Source organism: Lithobates pipiens, unplaced genomic scaffold, assembly GCF_037356315.1.
Source record: "Lithobates pipiens isolate NorthernLeopardFrog02 unplaced genomic scaffold, aLitPip1_a1.2 Scaffold_25, whole genome shotgun sequence".
In the NCBI taxonomy this organism is placed as follows: Eukaryota; Metazoa; Chordata; class Amphibia; order Anura; family Ranidae; genus Lithobates; species Lithobates pipiens.
This window is the reverse complement of record NW_027507787.1, coordinates 56989706-57014102: the sequence shown is the minus strand read 5'-3', so window position 1 is coordinate 57014102 and position 24397 is coordinate 56989706. Positions and strand designations below refer to the sequence as shown.

At 42.8% G+C, this 24397-nt stretch overlaps 1 protein-coding gene across 12 annotated transcripts in view; it reads left to right on the top strand.

Annotated features, from left to right (window-relative positions):
- Positions 1-6779: 6779 nt before the first annotated feature.
- The window catches only part of GBF1 (golgi brefeldin A resistant guanine nucleotide exchange factor 1), a 323893-nt gene continuing 306275 nt past the window's right edge, over positions 6780-24397 (top strand). For 7 of the 12 annotated variants that reach the window (XM_077454497.1, XM_077454498.1, XM_077454492.1 and 4 more), the window contains exon 1: positions 6781-7045. The gene's annotated coding sequence lies outside the window, so the exon portion shown is untranslated. Of the gene's footprint in view, positions 7046-24397 lie in introns of all 12 variants that reach the window. The other 5 variants (XM_077454491.1, XM_077454487.1, XM_077454489.1 and 2 more) reach the window with 1 other exon arrangement.

Below are 24397 nucleotides of genomic sequence, written 5' to 3'. Positions count from 1 at the left end.
GCCGGCGCCAGAATAACCTTTGCCTTTACTGCGGGGAAACTGGTCACTATGCGAATACATGTCCAAATAAGATTCGTAAGTTCAAAGACTCACCTCTTGTATCCAATGCATTACCTCTGACAAAATCAATTCATATAGCTGTTCCCTTTTCCTTACAGCTTCCAGGAGGAACACTCCAGGTCCAGGCTATAATTGATTCGGGCGCCTGTAGTTGCTTCATTGACCATACTCTCATTCTACAACACAACATTCCATTGGTACCCAAGCAACGCCAACTTTCTATAAGGTTAGCAAATGGATCCAACATCAGATCAGGTCCTATTACCCATGAGACTCAGCCACTACTTGCCAACATTCTATCCGATCACCAAGAATTAATCTGCCTGGATGTCATTTCTTCACCACTCTTCCCAATTATTTTAGGAATGCCATGGCTACAAGCCCATAATCCCCAAATAAACTGGATAACCGGTGAGGTCGTGTTTCGATCCACTTACTGCCTCCAAAATTGTGTCAGGACCTCAAACCACCTGGTTCCGGTCATTGCCTGTTCGGGTTCTACATCTGAGCTCCAGAGGTTGGTCCCAGTCACATACCACAGATTCCTGGACGTGTTTGACAAAAGAAAGGCAGACACACTCCCTCCTCATCGGGTCTACGATTGCCCAATCGAGTTACTACCTGGAGCCGAAATTCCATTCGGGAGGATATTCCCTCTATCGGAACCTGAACTCATGGTCCTCAAAGAATACATCAATGAGAACCTCAAGAAAGGATTTATTCGACATTCCTCTTCCCCAGCCGGTGCTGGAATATTTTTTGTTGAAAAGAAAGATCATTCGCTCCGCCCATGTGTGGATTACAGGGATTTAAATAAAGTGACGATTAAAAATCGCTACCCCCTTCCATTGATTCCAGAATTATTCCAGAGACTTCGATCAGCCAAAGTATTTACGAAACTGGATTTACGAGGGGCCTATAATCTAATCAGAATCCGTAAGGTGGACGAATGGAAAACGGCCTTTCGGACACGTTTTGGCCACTTTGAGTACCTGGTCATGCCATTCGGACTCTGCAACGCACCAGCTACTTTTCAACATTTTGTTAATGACATTTTCAGGGACTTTTTGGATTTGTTTGTAATTGTTTATTTAGATGACATTTTGGTATTTTCAGACTCTCTAGAAACCCATCGTGACCATGTGAAACAAGTTCTCCTGAGGTTAAGACAACATGGGCTCTACGCCAAGGCCGAGAAGTGCGAATTCGAGCGACAGACCATTCACTTTCTGGGTCTGGTAATATCAACGGAGGGAATAGAGATGGATCCTCAAAAGGTTTCAGCCATTTTATCCTGGCCACCTCCAACTGATAAGAAAGGGGTACAGTGCTTCATTGGATTCTCTAATTTTTATAGAAAGTTCATTAAAAACTTTTCCAGTGTTATAGCTCCCATCACGCAACTCACCAGCAAACAAAACCGCTTCCGATGGTCCATCGAGGCCCAAGCTGCGTTCGACAAACTAAAAGGGCTATTCACGTCGGCCCCAATACTCAAACACCCTGATCCTGCTCTACCTTACACTCTGGAAGTGGACGCTTCAGAGAACGCTGTAGGCGCCATTCTGTCCCAACGCCAAGGACCTAAATCATTAATGCATCCTGTAGCATTCTTTTCCAAAAAACTAAATAGAACTACGATGTGGGAGATCGGGAGCTCCTGGCAATCAAACTGGCTTTAGAAGAATGGCGGTACCTACTTGAGGGGGCAACACATCCAGTATTAATTTTTACAGATCATAAAAATTTGGAATATCTCAGAACAGCTAAGCGTCTCAGGCCCCGGCAGGCAAGATGGGCTCTCTTCTTCTCCCGTTTTAATTTTCACATAACCTACAGACCAGGATCCAAGAACAGTAAACCCAACGCATTATCCCGTATGTTTTCTGAAACCGAAGCCTCATCCCCTCCAGACACCATTTTGCAAGCCGGGAACTTTCTATTAACACAAACCAGTTTTCTGTCACAGGTTCGGCAGTCGTCTCAAGGTGCATCAGTCCCTCCAGATATTAACCTCCAAGAAAAAGATGGTCTTCTCTGGCGAGGAAGTAAACTATTCATTCCTCAAAATCTTCGCACTTCCGTTCTACAGGCTTGTCATGACTATCCCCTGGCGGGTCACTTTGGGGGTCACAAGACGATAAGTTTAGTTCAAAGGCATTTCTGGTGGCCAAACCTTGCGAAAGATTGCAGGAACTATGTTAACTCTTGTTCAACCTGCCTCCGGAATAAAAACAGCAAGAATAAAGCTTGGGGATTGTTGAGGCCATTACCTATCCCTGAAAAACCATGGGATAAGATCGCAATGGACTTTATTGTTGAGCTTCCCCCCTCTGAAGGATTCTCCTCTATCTTCGTGGTGGTGGATCGCTTTTCCAAAATGGCACATTTCATCCCCATGAAGGGAACTCCATCTGCAACCGAGACAGCCAGAGTATTCATTAAAGAAATTGTCAGACTCCATGGAATTCCCGGTGATATTGTCTCTGATCGTGGAGTCCAATTCACGTCAAAATTTTGGAAATCATTATGTGAAGCTCTGGGTATCAAGTTAAATTTCTCTTCAGCCTACCATCCCCAAACAAACGGGCAGACTGAACGCACTAATCAAACGTTAGAACAATATTTACGTTGTTTCACTTCTTTTTCTCAGGAGGATTGGGCTTCGTTACTACCCTTGGCAGAATTTGCATTTAACAACTCTACTCATTCCGCCACAAACCAGTCACCATTTTACTCCAACTATGGGTTCCATCCCTCCTTCCTGCCAACATCCTTACCGGATTCTCCTGTACCAGCCGTCCAGGATAGGCTGAATTTCTTTGTTATCAACAATCAGGCACTTAAAGAAACCCTCTCTAAGGCTCAGGAGGACGATAAAAAGAGAAGGGGAGAATTGGATTTAAAAATCGGTGATCGTGTGTGGCTGTCAACTGCAAACCTAAAACTGGCGTGTCCCTCTAAAAAATTGGGACCCAGATATTTGGGACCTTTTCCAATTAAGAAGAAAATTAATTCAGTAGCCTATGAACTTGAACTTCCCGGCTCATTTAAAATCCATCCTGTATTTCACACTTCTCTACTTAAGCCTGATGTACCTAATTCCTTTCCAGGTCGGGAGTTAAGCCCTCCAGAAGCTATATTGGTAGACGGGGAGGAGGAGTTTGAAATCGAAGCCATTCTGGATTACAGGAAGCGTCAAGGACAAAACCAATACTTGATTAAGTGGAAAGGCTTTGGCCCTGAAGAAAATTCCTGGGAACCCGAAGCAAATCTTCATGCCCAGAGGCTTATACGGGCTTTTCATCGCTCTCAAAGGTCGGTTCTAAGGGGCACCCGGAGGCTGCCCTTAAGGGGGGGGCACTGTCAGGGAACTCACCATACGTATGCCCGTCCCCGTATAGCGACAGTTTCCCTTCGTTCCAGGCGGCATGCGCGGTGTCCCCGTCAGAGGCGTACGAATTCCAGGATGAACGGACGTATGCTAATCCGAACACGTGGACGTACGCCAATCCGAACACGTGGACGTACGCCAATCCGAACACGCGAAGACACCCGCGCAAACTGAACGGATGTACGTATTCACGCACGGACGGCCACTTCCACCAATCCTGGCTCACTCCCCTCTATATAAACAGGATCCTGGCCTGACATCAGTGCTGGATCGTCTTCAGCTACTCCTGTAGACCTGATCGTTGCTCCTGTGACCTTGCTCCTGTGACCTTGCTCCCGTGATCCTTGTTCCTGTGACCCGTTCCTGACACCCGCTCTTTGGATACCCTGTGCTACTATCTCCTGGACTACCTTTGACCCCGGCTTGGACTTCGACTTTGGCTTGTCTCCTGAATCTGTACCTCGTTTGCTTGCACGTTGCCAGACCCTTGCTTGTTCCTGATTACGCACCTGCCTCCTGTTATTGTACCGCATTGCCTGCCAGTTGCCGACCTTGCCTGTTACAGACACGCAGTGCTTCCTGCACACCTGCTGATCTTCCGGTGCCTACCTACAACATCTCTTCTACCGTGAGGACCCAGCATCTCCAAGGTCTGCTACCTCCACCTTCAGGCACCTGCACCCTTTCGTGTCCTCACGCGCCCTGTCCCCATCCTCAGGGGCGTGGAGACCGGAACCGTGCGAGAGGCCACCCTCAGCAGTCTGACTCCACTGTAAGGTACGTGACAACAAGCTTGGTGCGGGCTGGGGCACTGGCCCATGTAAGTGCACATCTGATCGATTTTAAACAATTTTTAATAAATTTGCATTTACTTGCTACAATATGATGGTCCTTTGTATATCTCTTTGAGTCATACTAGTACGAGAGGTTTTACTTTCCATGAGGAGAAACTATTGATGTGACCAGTGAAGGAATGGTTATCCTTAAATGAACCAAAGGCGAAAGCACAGACTAGGTCTGGTGAGTGGCCATTCTATTCGGTGGTGGTAGAAGCACTCGGTCTGTGTTTGTATTAAGCACTTTGGGTTGAGATAGAAGCACTATCAAGAAAGTCGCAAGCACTGAAGGGACTGTTTATATTTATGCACTATATATGTTTATGCACTATGCACTTTTTCTACAGGAGGAACTAATGCACTTGTAATATTAATGGTACATTATGCTATAGTGTGCTTTATACTGTATGTGGTTTACAGAAAGTATTTTTTCTTACACTGTTGGAGTTGTTTACTGTGGATTATTTTTTTTTACAGTAACCCTATATAATGTTGGGTATTTGAGCACTTTAGTCATTTGTGGTTTGATTAGGATAAATTATATTTAACATTTTTTTAAATATTTGATACCAGTGCAGGAGTTGGAGAATGGAGTGGATCTCTCTTTACTTACATTTATAGATTGTAACAGGTCCTGTGGGCAGCGATATGTATGCTGCCATGTTGGCATTAGGAAATCAGTTCTGCCGTCGCCCGTCAGTTTTACTTTAATGTTTAACTAAAGTCAAACGTTTTTTGTTTTTTTTTTACATTTTTGGATAGAGTGGAGAGTGATTAGAACCCCTATCAGATTTTATTGCTGTCTCTGTGCCCCCCGTTAGGCAGATTCTCCCTCCCTATTTGTCCTGTTTACCGTTATCATTGAATGTATAAGAAAGTCCCAAAATCTGAGTTGGCATCAGAACAGTATTAGAGGAGAAATCCAAATCTTCCAATGGGGACACTAGTTCTGGGGACACTTCAGGAGTCCCTCATTTTGGAGGGATTTTCTCTCACTTCCTGTTTTGGCTATGGAAGTGAAGGGAAATCTTCTCTATTGGACACAGATGGGGAAAAAAACAAAAAACAACAACAACCTGACAGGTGGATTATAACCCTCCCTTAATGTATCCAAAAAAAAAGTTATACCTCTAGTTCTACTTTAACCTCTTCACGACTGCACTATAGCTGAATGACAGCTACAGCACCGTTGCACATTGCCATCATATGACATCCTCCCTTGATGGCGCTTCTCGCACGCCCCCTGCAGTGCACGCACATCCACAGGCATCTGAGATCGCTGTGTCCTTGGGACACAGCTGATCACAGATTGTGGTAAAGAGCCAATCGCAGCAGCTCTTTACCATGTGATCAGCTGTGTCCAATCACGGTGTAAACAGGATTTGCCGGTTATGGGCATTCCTCTCCTCATGCTGACAGCGTGTGAGGATAGGAGAGCTGATAGCTGGCAAATCCATAAAGGGGACATCTACACTTATAATCAGGCACTGAACATCAGTGTCCTGATTATTAGTGCAGCCCCAACAGTACTGCCAACTAGTGTCAATCAGTGCTGCTGTAAACCAGTGCCCATCAGTGCCACCTATTAGTGTCTGTCAGTGCCACCTATCAATGCAGCCTCATCAGTGAAGGAGAAAATTTACTTATTTACAAACTTTTATAACAGAAAACGAAGAAAATCTTTTTTTTTTTTTTCAAAACTTCCGGTCTTTTTTCTTTGTTTAGCAAAAAATAAAAAACTGAGTGGTGATTAAATGCCACCAAAAGAAAGCTCTGCCTTAAAAAAAATGATAACAATTTTGGTTGGGTACACTTTTGCATAACTGCGCAGTTGTTATTCAAAGTTTGACAGTGCTGAAAATTGGCCTGGGCGGGAAGGGGGTGAAAGTGCCTGGTACTGAAGTGGTTGATGTAAGGTAACACAGAAAACATATACAATGCAAACATTCTCCTGACAACTGTAACATACACCTGGGAAAACTGGAATGTGATCCACTGATATTTTACAAAACGCATCCAAGGCCAAGGATAAAAATCTTCTGCATACAATGTGTGTAATATATACACATATATATATATATATATATATATATATATATATATATATATATATATATATCATATATGGGTGTTTCTATACCCGGGGCTGGCCATGTCATTACTACACTACCATCTCCCATCTAGACATCTCTTCCAGCTGCTCAACCAAACCTCCAGCTACCAGGCTGCACTGTACCGTCTACGTCACACCCGCTATAACCTCTGACATTGCGAACTCCCTGCTCTGCCAATCACCCATCTCTAAAGCCTGGTTGGCTCTCTGCTAAAATAACCCCGCCCACACGACTGCTACACCCGCCCTTCCAAATACAGCGAAACCGCTGTGTCTATTGGTCCCGCCTCCCATTGGTTTCCTCTGTTTTATTGGATAAGATGCCTGCTTGTTAGTCGTGAGCCGCCTGTGATTGGTGTAGGGCTGTGGTTTCCAGGTGTCGTGGTAGGTTGCGTTACCACGTCAGTGAAGTTTACAGGGAAGACTCCAGCCGGCTTGCAGCTGGGGCCTGTGGTGAGGTAGTGGCGCCTCTGGTCAGCATTGATTGATTTCTATGTGACCGGCAGGCGAAGGGCAGTTAGTAATTCGGGGACTCCGTGCCGACGTCTTCCTGTGCTCCTGCTGAAGGAGCTGAATGTAAAGCCAACGTCACCGCCGCTGCCTAGGCCGCCATCTTGGATTGAGGGTCAGTCCAACTGACAGGTAATAGAGAACAGGAGCTTGGCTCTGATTTATACAGCGCTCAGGTATGGGGGGAGGCAGCTCTGTTCAGTGGAGGTACACAGGGTCTTCTCTATGCTAGGAGACGGTTCTGTTCAGTGGAGGTACACAGGGTCTTCTCTATGGTAACATGTAGATGCCAGCTATATCGAAATCAACGGACAGCCCCTGTGCAAGGTTAGGAGGTGTATCCCTGAATTGAATGGGATTGGTCCAGTCGGTGCAGGCCTTAGTGAGGGCTCCTGGTATAGGGAAATCCAGTCTAGAACATCTCATGTACGCTTTAACATGGGAAAGTTATTGTAAAGGCGTGTGTGTGTGTTTTCTTTTTTATTAAACTAACAATGTGTTATAGTTATCCACTGTGTGCAGTGGTAAGGCACAGATTGGCTCTTAACCGCCTCTTCTTGGTGAGCAACTTCCTATGGAGGCACACCAGTGGGCTAGCTCCTGAGCTGGGCTGTGTGTGTCTATTGACGCACACAGTGTGGCTCGGCTCCTCCTCCCCAGGCTTTGACAGTGATAGGTGCCAGTGGCTGCTGCCACCTCCTCTGTATCCTGTGAATGAAGGCAGAGAGCTGTGGCTGGGGACAGCGCTGGATCCATCCAGGAGTAAGGTAAGTGTTTTTTGGGAGGGGGGGGGGGGGGCATAATAAGTGGTAAAACTTTTTTTTTTTTTTTTTTTCCTTCATGCAGAAAATGCATTAAGCAGAAGTCCCCAACCTTTGTTTACACCAGGGACTGGTTTTGTGGCAGCCAATTTTTTGAGGGCAGAGTTCGTCCCCAACCCCCCTTTACAGCACAGTCCCCCCTTTATATCTGTTTCCCCTTTAAAACCGTTGCAGTGTGTCCACAGCGCCCTTTTGCATCACAGCGCCCTTTGCGGGGTAAGGGGGGGGTGTGTGTGTTGGGAAGGGGGCTAACGCTCTGATATAAAGAGGCACTGTAATGATTACAGTGCAGTTCCCTTTATATCACAATGCCCCTTGCAGCCTGGCCTCTCCTCCATACTCTTGTCTCTAATCACAGTGCCCCTTTCATGCTCTGCCTTCCCTTCACATTCCTACCTTTGGCAGGGCAGAGGCAGGATTAAGCCTGTGTCTCCTTTCTCTCTCCCCACCAATGATGTCATCCTATTAGCAGGGCAGGGGACAGGAGGAGCTGCAGATCTGGATGGAGGGTGGGAGTGGCCCAGCTTATCATTAACAAGTGGGTGATTACCTGCTTGTTAATATGAAAGACTCCCACTCTCTATGCAGATCTCCTGTTCCTCCTGCCCTGCTGATAGGATGACATTGTCAGCAGGGCGGTCAGAGCCAGCAGAGGAGACCCAGGCATGGCTGAACAGCAGTAGTCGAGCGTTGACAGCCCTGTTCAGACCACAGTCAGCGCTCACCTCTTGCTCTGCGGCCCGGTCATCAACGGGCAATGAACTGGTAGCGGTTTGGGGCCTAGGGGGTTGGGGATCTCTGCATTAAGGTAAGAAAGAGTTTTTAACTTTAGACCCCTTTCACACCAGGGCGTTTTGCAGGCGCTATAGCGTTAGAAATAGCGCCTGCAATCCGCCCTAAAAAAGCTGCACCATTGTTTGTAGTGTGAAAGCCCGAGGGATTTCACACTACAGCGGTGCACTGGCAGGACGTCAGGGAAAAGTCCTGCCAGCAGCTTCTTTGGAGCGGTGTTTACCGCTGCTCCCCATTGAAATCAATGGGGCAGCGCTGTAATACCGCCGCCAAAACGCCGCTATTGCGGTGGTTTTAACCCTTTCTCAGCCGCTAGCGGGGGTAAAAGTGCCCCGCTAGCATCCGAAATGCGCCGTAAATCCGGCGGTAAAACGCGGCTAAAAATAGCGGCGTTTTACTGCCCACGCTATGGGCGGTGTGGTGTGAAAGGGGTCTGAGAGGAACTTTTACTCTATGTACCTAAAATAAAACTAAGGCTGCATTCATACCTGAGGGACGCAACACGTTGCACCTTTTTAGCACGACAGCCCATTGAGTTGAATGGGCTGCCTGTTGTGCAAGAGAAACCAAAGAAGAAGCTCAAGTACTATTTTAGACTGTTACATTAAATGGCACCCCCAAATGTGGGTAACAAAATATGCAGCGTGGAAAGTGTATTTCCAGAACCATGGACAGAAATGTGCATTTCTGCCCACATTTCAATGTTGGGGCCTTCAAGTGTGTGTCACCCTGGATTTGTTTCTATGTGTTTGTTCACATATGTGTATTTTTTAAATCCTAGTCTCTATTATTTTCATCTGAAGTACCTGGTTGATCCTACCAGTCGCCTTTTTTCCTTGTTTTTAACTGACCACACATGGCACATAATCTGATCTGTTAGTGTGGTCAGTTTTCATCCTTTTGCTGGCCGTTCAGAGGTACAGGACACTTTTTTCAGACGCGCAGCATACCTGTATTTGGTAGTTTGTTCAGTCACCACAGCCTGCCTCTTGGAATATGCCCCCTGCTCAAGTGCAGCTACATCTTGCTTCAGGCTGAACAGACTATGGAATATACAGACACCCTGCGTCTACACAGAAATCCTGTAACCCTGCCGCCCACTGTCAGGAAGAAGCGATGCATGGTCACATGACAGAACTTTTATCCTTGTAAAAATGGTAAGAAAGATAATTTCTGAGCTTAACAGGTTCATGACCGCTGCATAACAGATTTATTGCTACAGTACCGCCGCTCTGTGCTGCTTCACGTGTATATATATATATATATATATATATATATATATATATATATATATATATATATATATATATATATATATATATATATATATATATATATATATATATATATGTAATTCTGCATTTACGGGTTTTGGGCGTGGGTATGTAAACAAAGCAGACTGTCATTCTGAGAGTACAGAAGACATGGATCCTGTGTTTCTGTGAAGCAGAAACGCCATTCCATGTCTTCCAATAGTGAAAGCACTTCCCTCAGTTAGTAAGCACTCCCTAGGAACACATTTAACCTTTTGATCAGCCCTTCCCTGCCAGTGGCATTAGTACAGTGACAGTGGTAAAACGATGCATCGATCACTGTATTAGTGTCACTGATTTTCCTCCCCCCCCCCCCCCCCCAATATAGCAGTCCCGCTATAAGTCGCTGATCGCTGCCATTACTAGTAAAAAAAAAAAAAAAAAAAATAAATATATATATATATATATATATATATATATATATATATATATATATATATATATATATATATATATAAATTTATTATTATTTAAATTCCCATAGTTTGTAGACCCTTTTGCGCAAACTAATCTATATAGTCTTATTGGGATTTTTTTTTTTTACCAAAAATAAGTAGTAGAATAGAAGCGAAAAATCGAATTTCTTGGATGTGTTTTAGAGCAGACAGTAAAAAATAAATATTATAGTTTTTTTTATTTTGTTTTCAAACTTGTCGTTTTTTAGTGCAAAAAAAATAAAAAAATCCTCAGAGGTGATCAAATACAACCAATAGAAAGCACTATTTGTAGGATAAAAATGACATTACTCTTATTTGGGTATAGTGACCCATGACTGCGCAATTGTCAGTTAAAGCAACGCATTGATGTATCGCAAAAAATTGCCTGGTTAGGAAGGGGGTAAACCTTCCGGAGGTCAAGTGGTTAAGCAAAAGCAGTTAGTACTGTTTCACACGGACTTCAGCTTGTATAGGAGCAGTGTGAACAGCAAGCTTTCACAAGCTAGCAGCTTGCTTAACCACTACAGCCCCAGACCAATAAACGCCTTAAGGACCAGAGGTCTTTTTCCAATTTCGCACTGCGCTGCTTTAACTGGTAATTGCGCGGTCATGCAATATTGCACCCAAACGAAATTTGCGTCCTTTTCTTCCCACAAATAGAGCTTTCTTTTGATGGTATTTGATTGCCTCAGCGATGTTTTTTTTTTTTTTTTTTTTTTTTTTGCGATATAAATGGAAAAAGAGCGAAAATGTTGAAAAAAAAAGATATTTTCTTCTTTTTGTTATAAGAAAAATCGAATAAACTAAATTTTAGTCATACATTTAGGGCAAAATTTATTCAGCCACATGTCTTTAGTAGAAAAAATGTCAATAAGCGTATTTTTTTTGGTTTGCGCAAAAGTTATAGCGTCTACAAACTAGAGTACATTTTCTGGAATTTACACAGCTTTTAATTTATGACTGCCTATCTCATTTCTTGAGGTGCTAAAATGGCAGGGCAGTACAACCCCCCCCCCCCCCAAATGACCCCATTTTGGAAAGTAGACACCCCAAGGAAATTGCTGATGGGTATGTTGAGCCCATTGAATATTTTTTTTTTTTTTTTTTTTTTTTTGTCCTAAGGGATTGAATAATGACAAAAATTTTTTTTTTTTACAAAAAGTTGTCACTAAATGATATATTGCTCACACATGCCATGGTTATATGTGGAATTGCACCCCAAAATATATTCCGCTACTTCTCCCGAGTATGGGGATACCACATGTGTGGGACTTTTTGGGAGTCTAGTCGCGCACGGCACCCCGAAAACCAATCACCACCTTCAGGATTTCTAAGGGTGCAAATTTTTGATTTCACTCCTCACTACCTATCACAGTTTCGAAGCCCATAAAATGCCAAAATAGCACAAAACCCCCCAAAATTACCCCATTTTGGAAAGTAGACACCCCAAGCTATTTACTGAGAGGCATGTTGAGTCCATGGAATATTTTATATTTTGCCACAAGTTGTGGGAATATTACAAACTTTTTTTTTTTGCACAAAGTTGTCACTAAATGATATATTGCTCACACATGCTATGGGCATAAGTCAAATTACACCCCAAAATAAATTCTGCTGCTTCTCCCGAGTACGGGGATACCACATGTGGGGGACTTTTTGGGAGCCTAGCCACGTACGGGACCCCGAAAACCAAGCACTGCCTTCCGGATTTAAATATAAAATGCTACCAAAAAAACTGTTAGCGATGGCAGGGATCAGGCCTGACTCTGCGATCGCTGCAGTTATGTGTTTAGTGTTTTGTAAGTGACAGTGATCGATCGATACTGCACTTGGGTGGGCTGGGGAGAGGGGCAAAACGCAGGTGCTAGCAGGTATCTGGGCTGATCCCGCTAACAATGCGTTTTTTTTGGAACCCTGAACTGCTGGGGATGCTAGTATAGATCTGATCAGATATTGATCTGTTCTGATTCTATACCACTACGGGAGGTTTATGCTTTGCGTGTGGGTGTTAGCGGTACTGGCACTAACCTAGCGCTGCCTGGGGCGACGCAGACCCTGACCCTAAAACCTAATTGATATCACCCGCCGGGTGATCGGGGGTTAAACCTTTATTGGGTAATAAATGGTGGGTGCCCTGATGCTATAAAAAGCAAACTAACTAACCAGAGTCACCCGTAACACTTATACGGTGATCAGTGGTGAAAGGGTTAACTAGGGGCAATCAGGGGGTTCAAATTTTTATTAGGTAGTATATGGGGGTCCCTGGCGCTATATAAAAACCTGACGGGGAACCTAAATAACGAACTGGCTAACCAGCGTCACCAGTGACACTTATACTGTGATCGCTGGTGAAAGGGTTAACTAGAGGGAATCAGGGGGTTAAAACCATTATTGGGTAGTATATGGGGGTACCTAACGCTATAAAAACCTGGCGGTGAACCTAAAAAAATAACTAGCTACCTAGCGGCACTAGTGACACTAATGCAGCGATCAGAAAAGCGAACGCTTAGTGACACTGGCAAAAGGGGGTGAAAGGGTTAACTAGGGGCAATCAGGGGGTTAAAACCATTATTGGGTAGTATATCGGGGTACCTAGCGCTATAAAAACCTGGCGGTGAACCTAAAAAAATAACTAGCTACCTAGCGGCACTAGTGACACTAATGCAGCGATCAGAAAAACGATCGCTTAGTGACACTGGCAAAAGGGGGTGAAAGGGTTAACTAGGGGCAATCAGGGGGTTAAATCTTTATTGGGGGGTGATAGGTCCAGGATAGCCCCCTAACACTAACTGCCCTGACAGTTTTAACTGTTACAACTGACACTGAATTCAGTGATCAGTAAAGAAATGATCAATGCAATCAGTGACACTGTGACTGGGGGGGGATCGGGGGGGGGTTTGTGTGCCTGTGTGTACCTACATGTCAGTGTAGTGTTGGTGCACACTTACTTTTAGTCTTCTCCTCGTAGTCCGGTCAAAAAGACCGCCCCGAGGAGAGTGACATCACTTCCTCCTTCCTGTGTAAACAATACACAGTGGGAGGAAGCTTCTCATTGGCCAGGAGCGATCACCTCATCACGGATCGCTCCTGGAGCGAACCGGACCGCCGTATCCAGCGGGAGGGGGTCCGATCGGACCCCCCACCCGCTGGAAGGCAGGCACGTACATGTACGTGCTTGTGCCTGCCTGTGCCATTGTGATGACATACAATGGCAGTACGGCGGTCCTTAAGTGGTTAAAGTGGCTTTGAGCACTCCTATTGGGATCTATGCTCAACATTTACAAACTGGAGGTGAATGGTACTTTAACCACTTGTGGACTGCCCAGCGCACATGTGCTATGGCAGGGCGGCAGCCCGGCTGGGCGAATTGATGTAACTGTACGTTCGTGCATGAGATACTGTGATACATTAATTATCACTCCGCTGTGGCATATGTTCTTCCCTATCTGCTGCCTTTGCAGAATAAGGGTGAGTTTTTGAGGGGGTGGTCGAAACATGGCTCAGCAGTGTTGATGGGAGAATTGGGCAGTTGACTGTGGGCAGTGTTGATGGAGAAATTAGCAATTTTCTTACCTGCAGCCCATGTTTGCAGGAAAGAAAATTACATAATCTATGGCTTGCCTTGGCCAACATCACTCAAAACGAACTCTCCAGTGCCACCACACCCAGACCAGCACAGCATTAGGAGGGAATCGGAATTACTGAAATGGCATCTGGCATGATTGAATCCTAGTAAGCCTCCCTTCTACTGCCAGCCTGCCTCATATTAATACAATCCAAAGTTCAGCCAGGGATTTAAGGGAGAAGAGGGAGGCTGGCACCTCCACCCCACTAACACACTTTACATTTAATGTAGAAGTTCACCCTAATACTAAAATCTCAAAATCTACAGGCATCCACAATCTAAAGCCTCATACACACGATCGGACTTTGTACAAACTTTCCTGTGGACTTTTGTACAAAGGGCTTAGTCCACAAGTTTGTATTGCATGCACACGGCAGGACTTTTTAGGCAACAAACACGAACGTAGTGACGTTTCAACGTACTGATGACACTTCAGAAGAGGACGTTCAATGACTCCAGCGCCACCTTTGGTCAACTTCTGTATTGTTGTCTGATCTTTTGCATTGGTTCTGAGCATGCGTGTTTGTACCTTGTACAAAAGTCCGATGCTTTTGCGTACACACGATCGGACTTTGCTCCATCGGACTTATGTTGTCAAAAAGTTTGTCCCTTCGCACAGCCAACAAAGTCCGATGAAAACAGAAAAAGTTTGTCCGATGGAGCGTACACACGGTCGGATGTTGCTCCAAAACAGCTAATTTGCATGTTTGTTGTCAAAAAGTCCGACCGTGTGTACGGGCCTTTAGACTAACCTATCTAGCTCTGTAAAGAAGACATGGCTATACATACCTTTTCTGAAACAACTCTGGCCCCACACTGAGCTGTCAGCGGTGGCTTTGCTGTGTAGGTGTGTGCAGGAGAGACAGCCGACAACAAAACCCCCATAGTAACTCTATGGGAGCCATCATTTCTCTTTTGCAGAGCTTCCACCCCTGGAGACTGGACCAGAGTGGCTTTAGAAGTGTGTGAGTGTGTGTGTGTGTGTGTGTGTGTGTGTGTGTGTGTGTGTGTGTGTGTATATATATGAGATAGGTTAGTTTTAGATTGTTGATGATCTGTAGAGAGATTTTGGGGTGAACTTCCACTTTTATTAGTGTTGTATAGAGCATGTCAACAGCAATTCATTTACTGTGTGTATATATAATTATACTGACGCTTACAGGAAGCACTGGCAAACAAAAAAACAGTAACCAGCCAGATATAAGTTCTGACTCCCAGCATATAATTTTTCTTTTATTTTTTTATTTTTTTTTTCCTTGCTAGTGTCCTAGGAAGATGGATGATTTTTCTCTACTGGGAAAAGTTTAACCATTTTACCAACCAATTTTTCTTTTCTTACCTTGTTTTCAAATACTGATAAAATCAGTGCTGCATGGCTCTAAGTGTTGTGTACAATACGTGTTCTGTTCCTGCTTTTGAGCATGGAATGAACCTTCCCACCACTGCTCCTAATTACAAAAGACGTATGGTTCCACCTCAGCCAGACCCCATACACACTATTCAAATTTTCTGCAGATTTTTGTCTTCAGATTTACCAAAACCATGTAGTGCAAGGGCCTGCCTGATTGCATACAAATTGAAACTTTAAGGTTTGACCTCCTATTATATGGTTTTGGTAAATCTGAAGACCAAAATCTTCAGAAAATCGAATGGTGTGTATGGGGCATAAGTCCTTGCTGCTCTTTGCAGTGACCAGAGTCCTCTGCGCTGCCTTTGCTATGTATGAATCTGCTGTTAATGAGTGTAGTGTATTTTTAGCAAAAATATTCTTTTGATAAACATTTGCGCAAATATTATATATATATATATATATAATTTTTTTTTTTTTTTTTTTTTTTTTTATATTGGCCACATGCTTTCAGAAAATGAAATGGTTTAGGGGGGTATTTTACAAACTCTGAAAGTTGTAAGTGAAAAAGGAAAACCTCCAGATTTTTCTTTTGAGAATTTTTTGCGTATGTCCGATTTTTTTTTTTTTTTTTTTTTTTTTTTTTTTCACCATGTCTCAAAGGTGCAATTTCAAATTAAAAAATATTTGTTAACTCTATACAGGTTTATCTTTTATATTTAAAAGGAGCTTAGCGGGAATTTTGTAAAATTTTCTGTGTTTTCGATCTGCTAATAATGATTTTAGTGCATTTTTAGTGAAAATATTAATGGATAAAACATTTGCGCAAATATCGCAGGGCCTTAAAAATCAGTAGCACCTTCCATTTAATCTACTGGTCCTTTTTGCTTTCAGAAAATGTGGGGTCTTTTAAAAACGCAAGAAAAATAAAAAACCTCCAGATTTTGAGAAATTTTGGTTATTTATAGTTTTGTGTGTGTTCAGTTTTCGCTTTTTCGCAAAAAGGTGTAATTTTAAATTTTCAAATATTAGTTAACTCAATAAAGGTTAAGCTTTTATATTTAGCAGGAATTTTGTAATTGCTGTATCTGCTAATGATTTTAGTGTATTTTTATATTGTTTGATAAACATTTGTGCAAATATCGTGGTGCCTTAAAAATCTGTAGCAACTTTTTATTCTACTGGTCCTATGCTTTCAGAAAATATATTGTTTTGGAGGGGGAGGGGTCTTTAACAAACTCTGAAAGCTGTAAGGGAACAAAGAAAACCTTCAGATTTTTAGAGAAATGTGGTTTTGTAATTCATTAGCAGATAAAAACACAGTGCATGTTTTTATCTGCTAATAATGACTTTAGTGTATTTTTTGTGAAAATATTGTTTTGATAAAGTCATTATTAGCAGATAAAAACACTCACTGTGTTTTTATCTGCTAATGAATTATTACAAAACCACATTTCTCTAAAAAAAAAAATCTGAAGGTTTTCATGTTTTCATTGCTCCCTTTTTAAAGCTTTCAGAGTTTAACTACTTGACAATTGGGCACTTAAACCCCCCTCGTGACCAGACCAATTTTCAGCTTTCAGTGCTCTCACTTTGAATGACAATTACTCAGTCATGCAACACTGTACCCAAATGAATTTTTTTTTTGTTCTTTTTTTTCATACACATAGGGCTTCCTTTTGGTATTTGATCAACTCAGGGTTTTTTTATTTTTTGCGCTATAAATGAAAAAAGACTGAAAATTTTTGAAAAAAACACATTTTTCTTTTGTTTCTGTGATAAAATTTAGCAAATTATAAATTTTGCCCACAATTTATACTGCTACATATCTTTAGTAAAAATAACCCAAATTAGTGGATATTATTTGGTCTCTGTGAAAGTTAGAGAGTCTACAAGCTGTGGTGCAAATCATAAAAATGTATCACACCTGATGTACTGGTGGTCTATCTCATTGCTTCTGTCTCATTTCTTGAGACCCTAACAAGCCAGTAAAGTGCAAATACTCCCCAAATGACCCAGTTTTGGAAAGTAGACATGGTGAGGTTTTTGATGTTTGTCATTTTTTTTCCCCCACAATTCTTTGCAAAATGAAGACTTTTTTTTTTTTTTTTTTTTTTTGTATTTTTTTTTTTTTTTCCACAAAATTTTCATTGTAATGGGTTATTTCTCTCACATGTCATGTGTATACCACAAATGACACCCCAAAATACACCCTGCTACTCCTCCTGAGTATGACGATACCACGTGTGGGACTTTTCCACAGCCTGGCCACATAGAGAGGCCCAACATGCAGGGAGCGCCATCACGTGTTCTAGGAGCATAAATGACACATCTAACTTGTTGACTAACTATTACACTTTTGAAGGCCCTGGAGTGCCAGGACAATGACACGTGACACTGACAGGTGGCACTGATGACAGATGGCACTAATATGTGGCACTGACAATTGAGTGTTTTTTTTTTTCTACTCATGCTTCAGCGTTCATCTCTCCCTCCTCACACAGTGACAGCGTGAGGAGGGAGAGCCGGAGATGACAGATGATGTCATATGTTTACATATGAGATCATCTCTCATTGGACATGCCGATCACGCTGTAAACGGCTGCTGTGATTGGCCGTTTACAGCGATCTGTGACTGGCTGTGTCCAAGGGACACGGCCAGCACAGAACTTCCCGATGCACGCTCGTGGGAGTGCGAATTGCGGAAGTAAACAGGAGGACGGCCTCCCGGCAATTGGCATCTGAAATGGGGGGCGCAGGTACCCGTTTTTGACAGGTACCCATTTCCGCTTCAACTGCCTAGGCCAGTGATGGCAAACCTTGGCACCCCAGATGTTTTGGAGCTCCATTTACCATGATGCTCATGGACTTTGCAGTGTAGTTGAGCATTATGGGAAATGTAGTTCCAAAACATCTGGGGTGCCAAGGTTAGTCTTCACTGGCCTAGGCAATCAAAAGCAGAAGTTCCCCTTTGCACTTGCCCCTCCCCCATTTTTTGGGGATGTGGGACCATTCACCGTGAACAACGCCACTCACGCATGTGCAGTGGGCACCCAGCTTTGAACACAGGTTTATTAAAAGTCAGCAGCTACAGTGTTTTTTTTTTTTTTTTTTTTTTTTTTTTTTTAGCTCCTGACTTTTAATTTTTACATAGGATGTGTAATGGTCACAGTGAATGGTCACTTGCATACATGCCCTCCTGAGGTCAGGTGGCGTTAAGTTCTTCCAAGCTCTTGAAAGCAACAACTCCCTCCCTATGTTTGAGATCTTTTTGCTACCAACAGGTAAAATATATTGTGCAACAGGACAGCCCTCACCTCTTTTTGAGCGTAAATGTAAAAATGACCCACATGCCCTAGGTACTGCATAATCAACTTCTGATGGGAACGTCCAGGCTCTATTATGTGTCCAAATGGTTTTTAGATTTTGACATTCAGCTAGAACCAGAGCAATGGTCCTAGATGTTGGATAACACCAAGTTATGCTCCCATAATGCTATGTGCTTGGAATCGAACTACAAACTATTATTTTGGTGGTATTTGACACTGACTAGAAGTGTGAGATGCACCCTGGGACACACAAGCTGAGGGTATCCGGATCTGGAGACATACCTCCACACATGGTAGAACTGTCCAGTAGTACAGCGACTATAGATTGGTGTATACAACATGTTGGCTCTTCTGTTGGGCGCCTGCTGAGGCCCTACTCAACTTAAAACTGGATGGACTTCTAAAATGCCAATTAAAACTAATGACCCATGTCCTCACAGCTACCAAACCATCCATAGCACAAGCTTGACTAACTGACCCCCTCTCTAACAGCAGTTAAAAATGGGCTCCAATCAACTTTTATAAATGGGGAAAAACTTGATGGACAAAATGTCCAAATTCCACTGAGTGTGGGACCTTGGGTCCCCCATTTTTTTTTTTTTTTTTTTTTTTTTTTTTATCATCTCCTGTTTTACCTGTTGCATCTTCTCTGTACTGTGCTTTAATAAAATTATTGCGTGAAAAACCTTTCCAGTTCACACCCTACTCCAAGATGCTCTGTATAAAGAATGGGTCGGTTTTGTGGTTCTCATTGACTAGTCTATCCCACAGAATGACCCTTTTGAAACTAGAAAACTCTCTATGCTGATAAGTTAATTTACATTTGATTAACACAACCATGGTAATGTCATGCCAGGCAGAGAACGAGTTGCCAAATCAGGCAACATATGTACAGCAGTGCGATCTTCCCAAGAAAATATCCTCCCAATTTTGCTGGGATGGTTGACAAAAATGTGTAAGAATGTCAGAACAAAGAGGATTTGTCTTGGTCAGGTCTTTAACGCTGTTTATGGCTGTGAAGTTTAAAGAGTAAGGCCCCTGTCACATGGACGATCTGTTCAGGTCCACGTGTCCGTTTTTCAGACGGACCTGAACGAATGCTCTATAGAGCTCTATGGAGCGTCGAAAGTCGGCTGTGACATGTCCGCTGACATCCGAGCCGCTCCGATCCGAAAAAGTGTGACGGAGGAAAATGCTATTTTTCCATCCGTCATCGGATTGGGTGATGACGGACGTAGTGTCCGTCATCACCCGATCTCTCATAGGGGAGAGCAGCGCTGTGACAGGTCCGTCCCTGCGCAATGTGAGACAGACCTGTCATCTTCCTGCTCAGCTGAGATCGCTCCGGCGATCCCCGCTGAGCAAGCAGATATCCACGGTGTGGATCAGCACTGATCCGCCCCGTGTGAAATGACCCTTGCACCACTTTTTTTGAGGAAAAAAAAAAACCTTCCCCTTTGGGTGATTTGTGTAAAAAGCAGGGTTCCTCAAAAAGTGACTTTTTAAAGGACCATTAACACTCAAAGTAGAAAATATGTAAAATAAAATACAACATTTATTAAAAAACAGTGAATAGCATGATTCAAAAAAATAGATAAAACCGAAACACATGATATGAGAAAACTAGTCAAGACAGACAGCTGGAAGAAGCCCAAATGGACCGTCGGGGAGGTGGGGGGTCTTCAGGGAAAAATTGGCTAGGGACTTCCAGATGAATACAGACAATCTACAATATTGATATCATGTCACGCAATATTCAAAATATTATTATATATTTAGTAAGCTAATCATCTTTACAAAGAAAAAGCACAAAACGTAGATTTAAGTATCAATATTGACCTCATGTGTTGTGTGTTTCAAACGAAGGAGATCATGACTCTGCAAGAAAAAGGAAACTACGACCCCAAAGCAGTGTCAAAAAGCCAAAGCAAGATGGATGTAAACCATGTGCCTCTCGAAAGGGGGGCTGGAGCACTCTCGAGGGGCAAACCAACACGGATCTGAGTATATGCGAAAGAAATGAGTAGTAAATCATAATGCAAAAACATGAACTAATGCATAGAAAACAAATGGACACTCAAAAGAGTTGTCCAAGTATATGCAGGTAAACATACCTATTGATTTAAATCTTGCAGTGCAAAAAGTTGTTTCAAAGACCTAACCACCTAACATTGGACACTATTGCTGAGACAGGGTTCAGCTGCAGATGATGGAATGAGAACATTCCATGTTTGCAGGTAGATACACCCAATGAATAGGATCTGGCTAGACAACCAGCAGCCAAACCTAAAAGGACAACAAATCAAAAATGGTATGCATTTATATTCCACCGGCAGAATTATCTCAGCATTTGTATTGCACAGTGACAATTGCCCCAACATTGCAACAGATACTGTGCTCTTTAAACAGGTGTCAGCAGAGTCTTACCTACTGGATGTCGTAGGTGTAGCGATTTCCCTGTTGAAGGTTTTTTTTTTTTATATAGTGACCATGATAGGAGGGGTGTGGTGAAAAGACTCCACTTGTTGCATTCCCTGAATGACACTGCACGATTGTGCGCCCCCCCCCCCCCCGAGCTGGGGGTGCACCACGCCACCAACACAGGTGTGTAAACTACGGTGCCGGGCACAGATGATGCCATTGCGGGAGATCCCTGTGAATAACATCACGGGCAGACGTCCCAGCTGATCACGTGGCGGCGCGGTGTGCTGCGTCGCCTGCCCACTGACGCACAAAGGGCTGGTGCACCAATGTTCATGGACTGCAGTGAAGCAGCCAGAATCTCAGCCATACATGCCAGAGGAAAAAAGTAAATGAAATAAGAAAAAAGGAGGGAGAAAGTCTCCATCAACTCATCAGAATTCTCTATCTGCACAACAGACTAGACTAGTCATTTTATGCCAAACCCCCCCCCAAGATGAATGCCTCAAAAGGCTTGTAGGAAATTGTCTCGTTTAGGCCAGGGAACGTGGTGGCATTGAGTTTAAAGATCCAATGTTGCTCCCACTGCAACAGTGTCTTGTTCCAGTCACTGCCTCTGAGGCCTGGGTGTACTCGATCTAGTATTAAGAATTTGATCCGTGGGAAAGAAGCGCCATGGAAATGAGTGACATTCTGTCCCAATGGCAGATCTGGGTTGCATGATTGCATACTGCAAATGTGGCGGTATGCTCTCTGCCAAAATTTAATTTTAGTAGTTCCCACGTAAAAACAGGAACAATCACACTGAAGCAGATGCACAACGCCTTAAGCGCAACACTTGGCATAGTGTCTAGGAGTAAATTTGGTTCTATTTGGAAGATCGGGGTGCATAGAAGTGTTCATGTATTGGCAATACCTACATCTCCCACAACTAAAGGCTATTACATTAGCGTTCTGTTCCCGTACGATAATTATTTTTTTTTCTTATATTTTCATAGCTGTGTACACACTTTACAAAAGTCTTACGATAGTTTCTCAGAAGAAAATGATTGTATGATTTTTGTATAGTATATGTAGTATATACACAACTTTCGGCAGCCAGTTCCGACTTTTTGTACGAACATTTCCGAAGGGACAAACTAATTTCTCGTACGGGAACAGACCAAACAATTTTTAATTTTAACGTGTACTGTTTTCGTACAAGAAAAATCTAAAAGACTGCGTGTGATCAGAAACTAATAATAAGCCACAAAAATAGCAATTTTCGTTCATTGGTTCAGATTTTGCAGTGAAACAATGTGGAAAATCAGACGAATATTTACCTGATTTTCTTTGTGTGTACCACTACCCCATTTAAGAGTATCAACCGCTTTTCCTCACTAAAAGAAATCTAAAATCGTGTGCTAATCTTTCACAATGATGAGCAACATTTATTTCTTGTTCCCAATGAGTGACACATTGACAGTTGATCTGGTGTCTCCATTGTGTATATTTGACTTGGGAAGTTTCCTAGTTCTACTCATGAGTTGTATGATGAGAGATCCCAGCACCTATTTTGCTACTTTCAGCTCCTTTTGGCTAATTAGCCCTGATGACAAGCACACATAGCGGAAATTGTTATTTTCTTCAATTACCTGCAATGAAAGACATTACTCATTAAATTGCATAGTTTTGACCACATCTTTCAAGCAGAATTGAAGGCATTAGAAAAGACAGTAAAGAAAAAATCTGGTAGTGAAACAGCTGATAAAGTCAATTAAAAATCTTGTGTGACTCTCATAACTTTCTAAAGTAAGATCACTTGATTGTGCTGAATTACTTTCAATTTTAAAAGCAAGGGGATCACTGCAGTTAATGAAATATATATTCACATGGTAGGTGAATTCCTATACACCACACAGGGTTATACCATGAGGCCAACCTAGCCTCTATGGGAGTTGGGAGATGTGCCGAAGCAGAGTTCTGCTATGGTGGAATTTGAAGGGGCCATTTCCTGAATTATGACAGCTACAGTCCATAGGAACTGTTTTAGGGGACAGAAATTTAATACTCACTGCAGAGCAGTAAAGTAAATGTTGAAACGCTTTAATAATGGGTAAGGATTGCTACAGATGAAAAATCTTTGCCATGACTTTTCCACTTTTACCCTTTCATGCCTAAGCCGATTTATGACATTTGTTGCTTACAATGTTAAAATCGGTAGTTTTTTTTTTTTTTTTTCTTCTAGAAAATGACTTGGAACCCCCAAACATCATTTATTATTATTATTTTGTTTTTCTTTTAGCAGAGACCCTAGAGATTGCAATGATCACCATTTTATTATTTTATGTCACTATATTTGCGCAGCAGTCTTTAAAACCCTTTTTTTTTTTTTTTTTTTTTTTTTTTTTTTTTATATTCTTTTATCATACACCAACGTCTGCTGTAATGTACTGTATATGTATATTTCTTGACACACACACACACCCAAACAGTTTGTATGGCTGAAACTACATTGCACAGACATCGCATTTGATCTGCACATTTGCAATGTGGTGCAAATCACATGCGATGTCTGTCATTGCACTAGTGTGAACCGGGACTTGGAGGAGCTGCTACATACGGAATGTTTTTTTTTATCTTCATGCATATGCATGAAGATAAAAAAAAAAAAAAAAAAAAAAAAAAAATCTTCTGCCTTTTACTACTCCTCCTTTTTAGACCCCTTTCACACTGAGGAGCTTTGCAGGCGCTACAGCTTTCAATGCTCCAAAGATGCTTCTAGCGGGACTTTTTTCTACCGTCCTGCTAGGGCACTGCTCCAGTGCTTTCACACTGCAGACAAAGCAGCGGCTGTTTCAGGGCGCTTTGCAGGCGCTAGTGGAAAATGTGGGAAGTTATCGAGGGAGGAGGTGTAGATGGAGGAAAGAAGGGGTCCAAGAACAGAGCCTTGGAGGACCCCCTACAGAAAGAGGAAATGGAGAGGAGGAGACAGAGTTGCAGGTAACGCTGATGGAGTGCTGCGAATAGGCAGGAGGCGAACCAGGATAGAGCAGAATCTTGGAGGCCACGGTAACAGAGTTTATTGAAAAGGAGCGAGTGGTTGACAGTATCAAGTAGTAGGAGTATGGAGTAGTGGCCATTGGTTTTAGCAGTTAGTAAATCGTTACTGAGTTTTTTAATAAAGCAGTTTCTGTGGCGTGCTGTGAGCGAAAGCCAGACTGTAAGAGGTCAGGAAGGTTATTTTTAATGAAGTAGAAGATAAGACGGTTGTAGACTAAGCGTTCTAGTTTAGAATTTAATGGGTGCAATAAGATGGGTCTTAAGTTTTTCAGGTTGGTGGGGTCCAGTGAGGGCTTTCTAAGTATGGGAACAATCTGTTTTAGAGGGGAGGGGAAGGTAACACTAGAGAGGAAGAC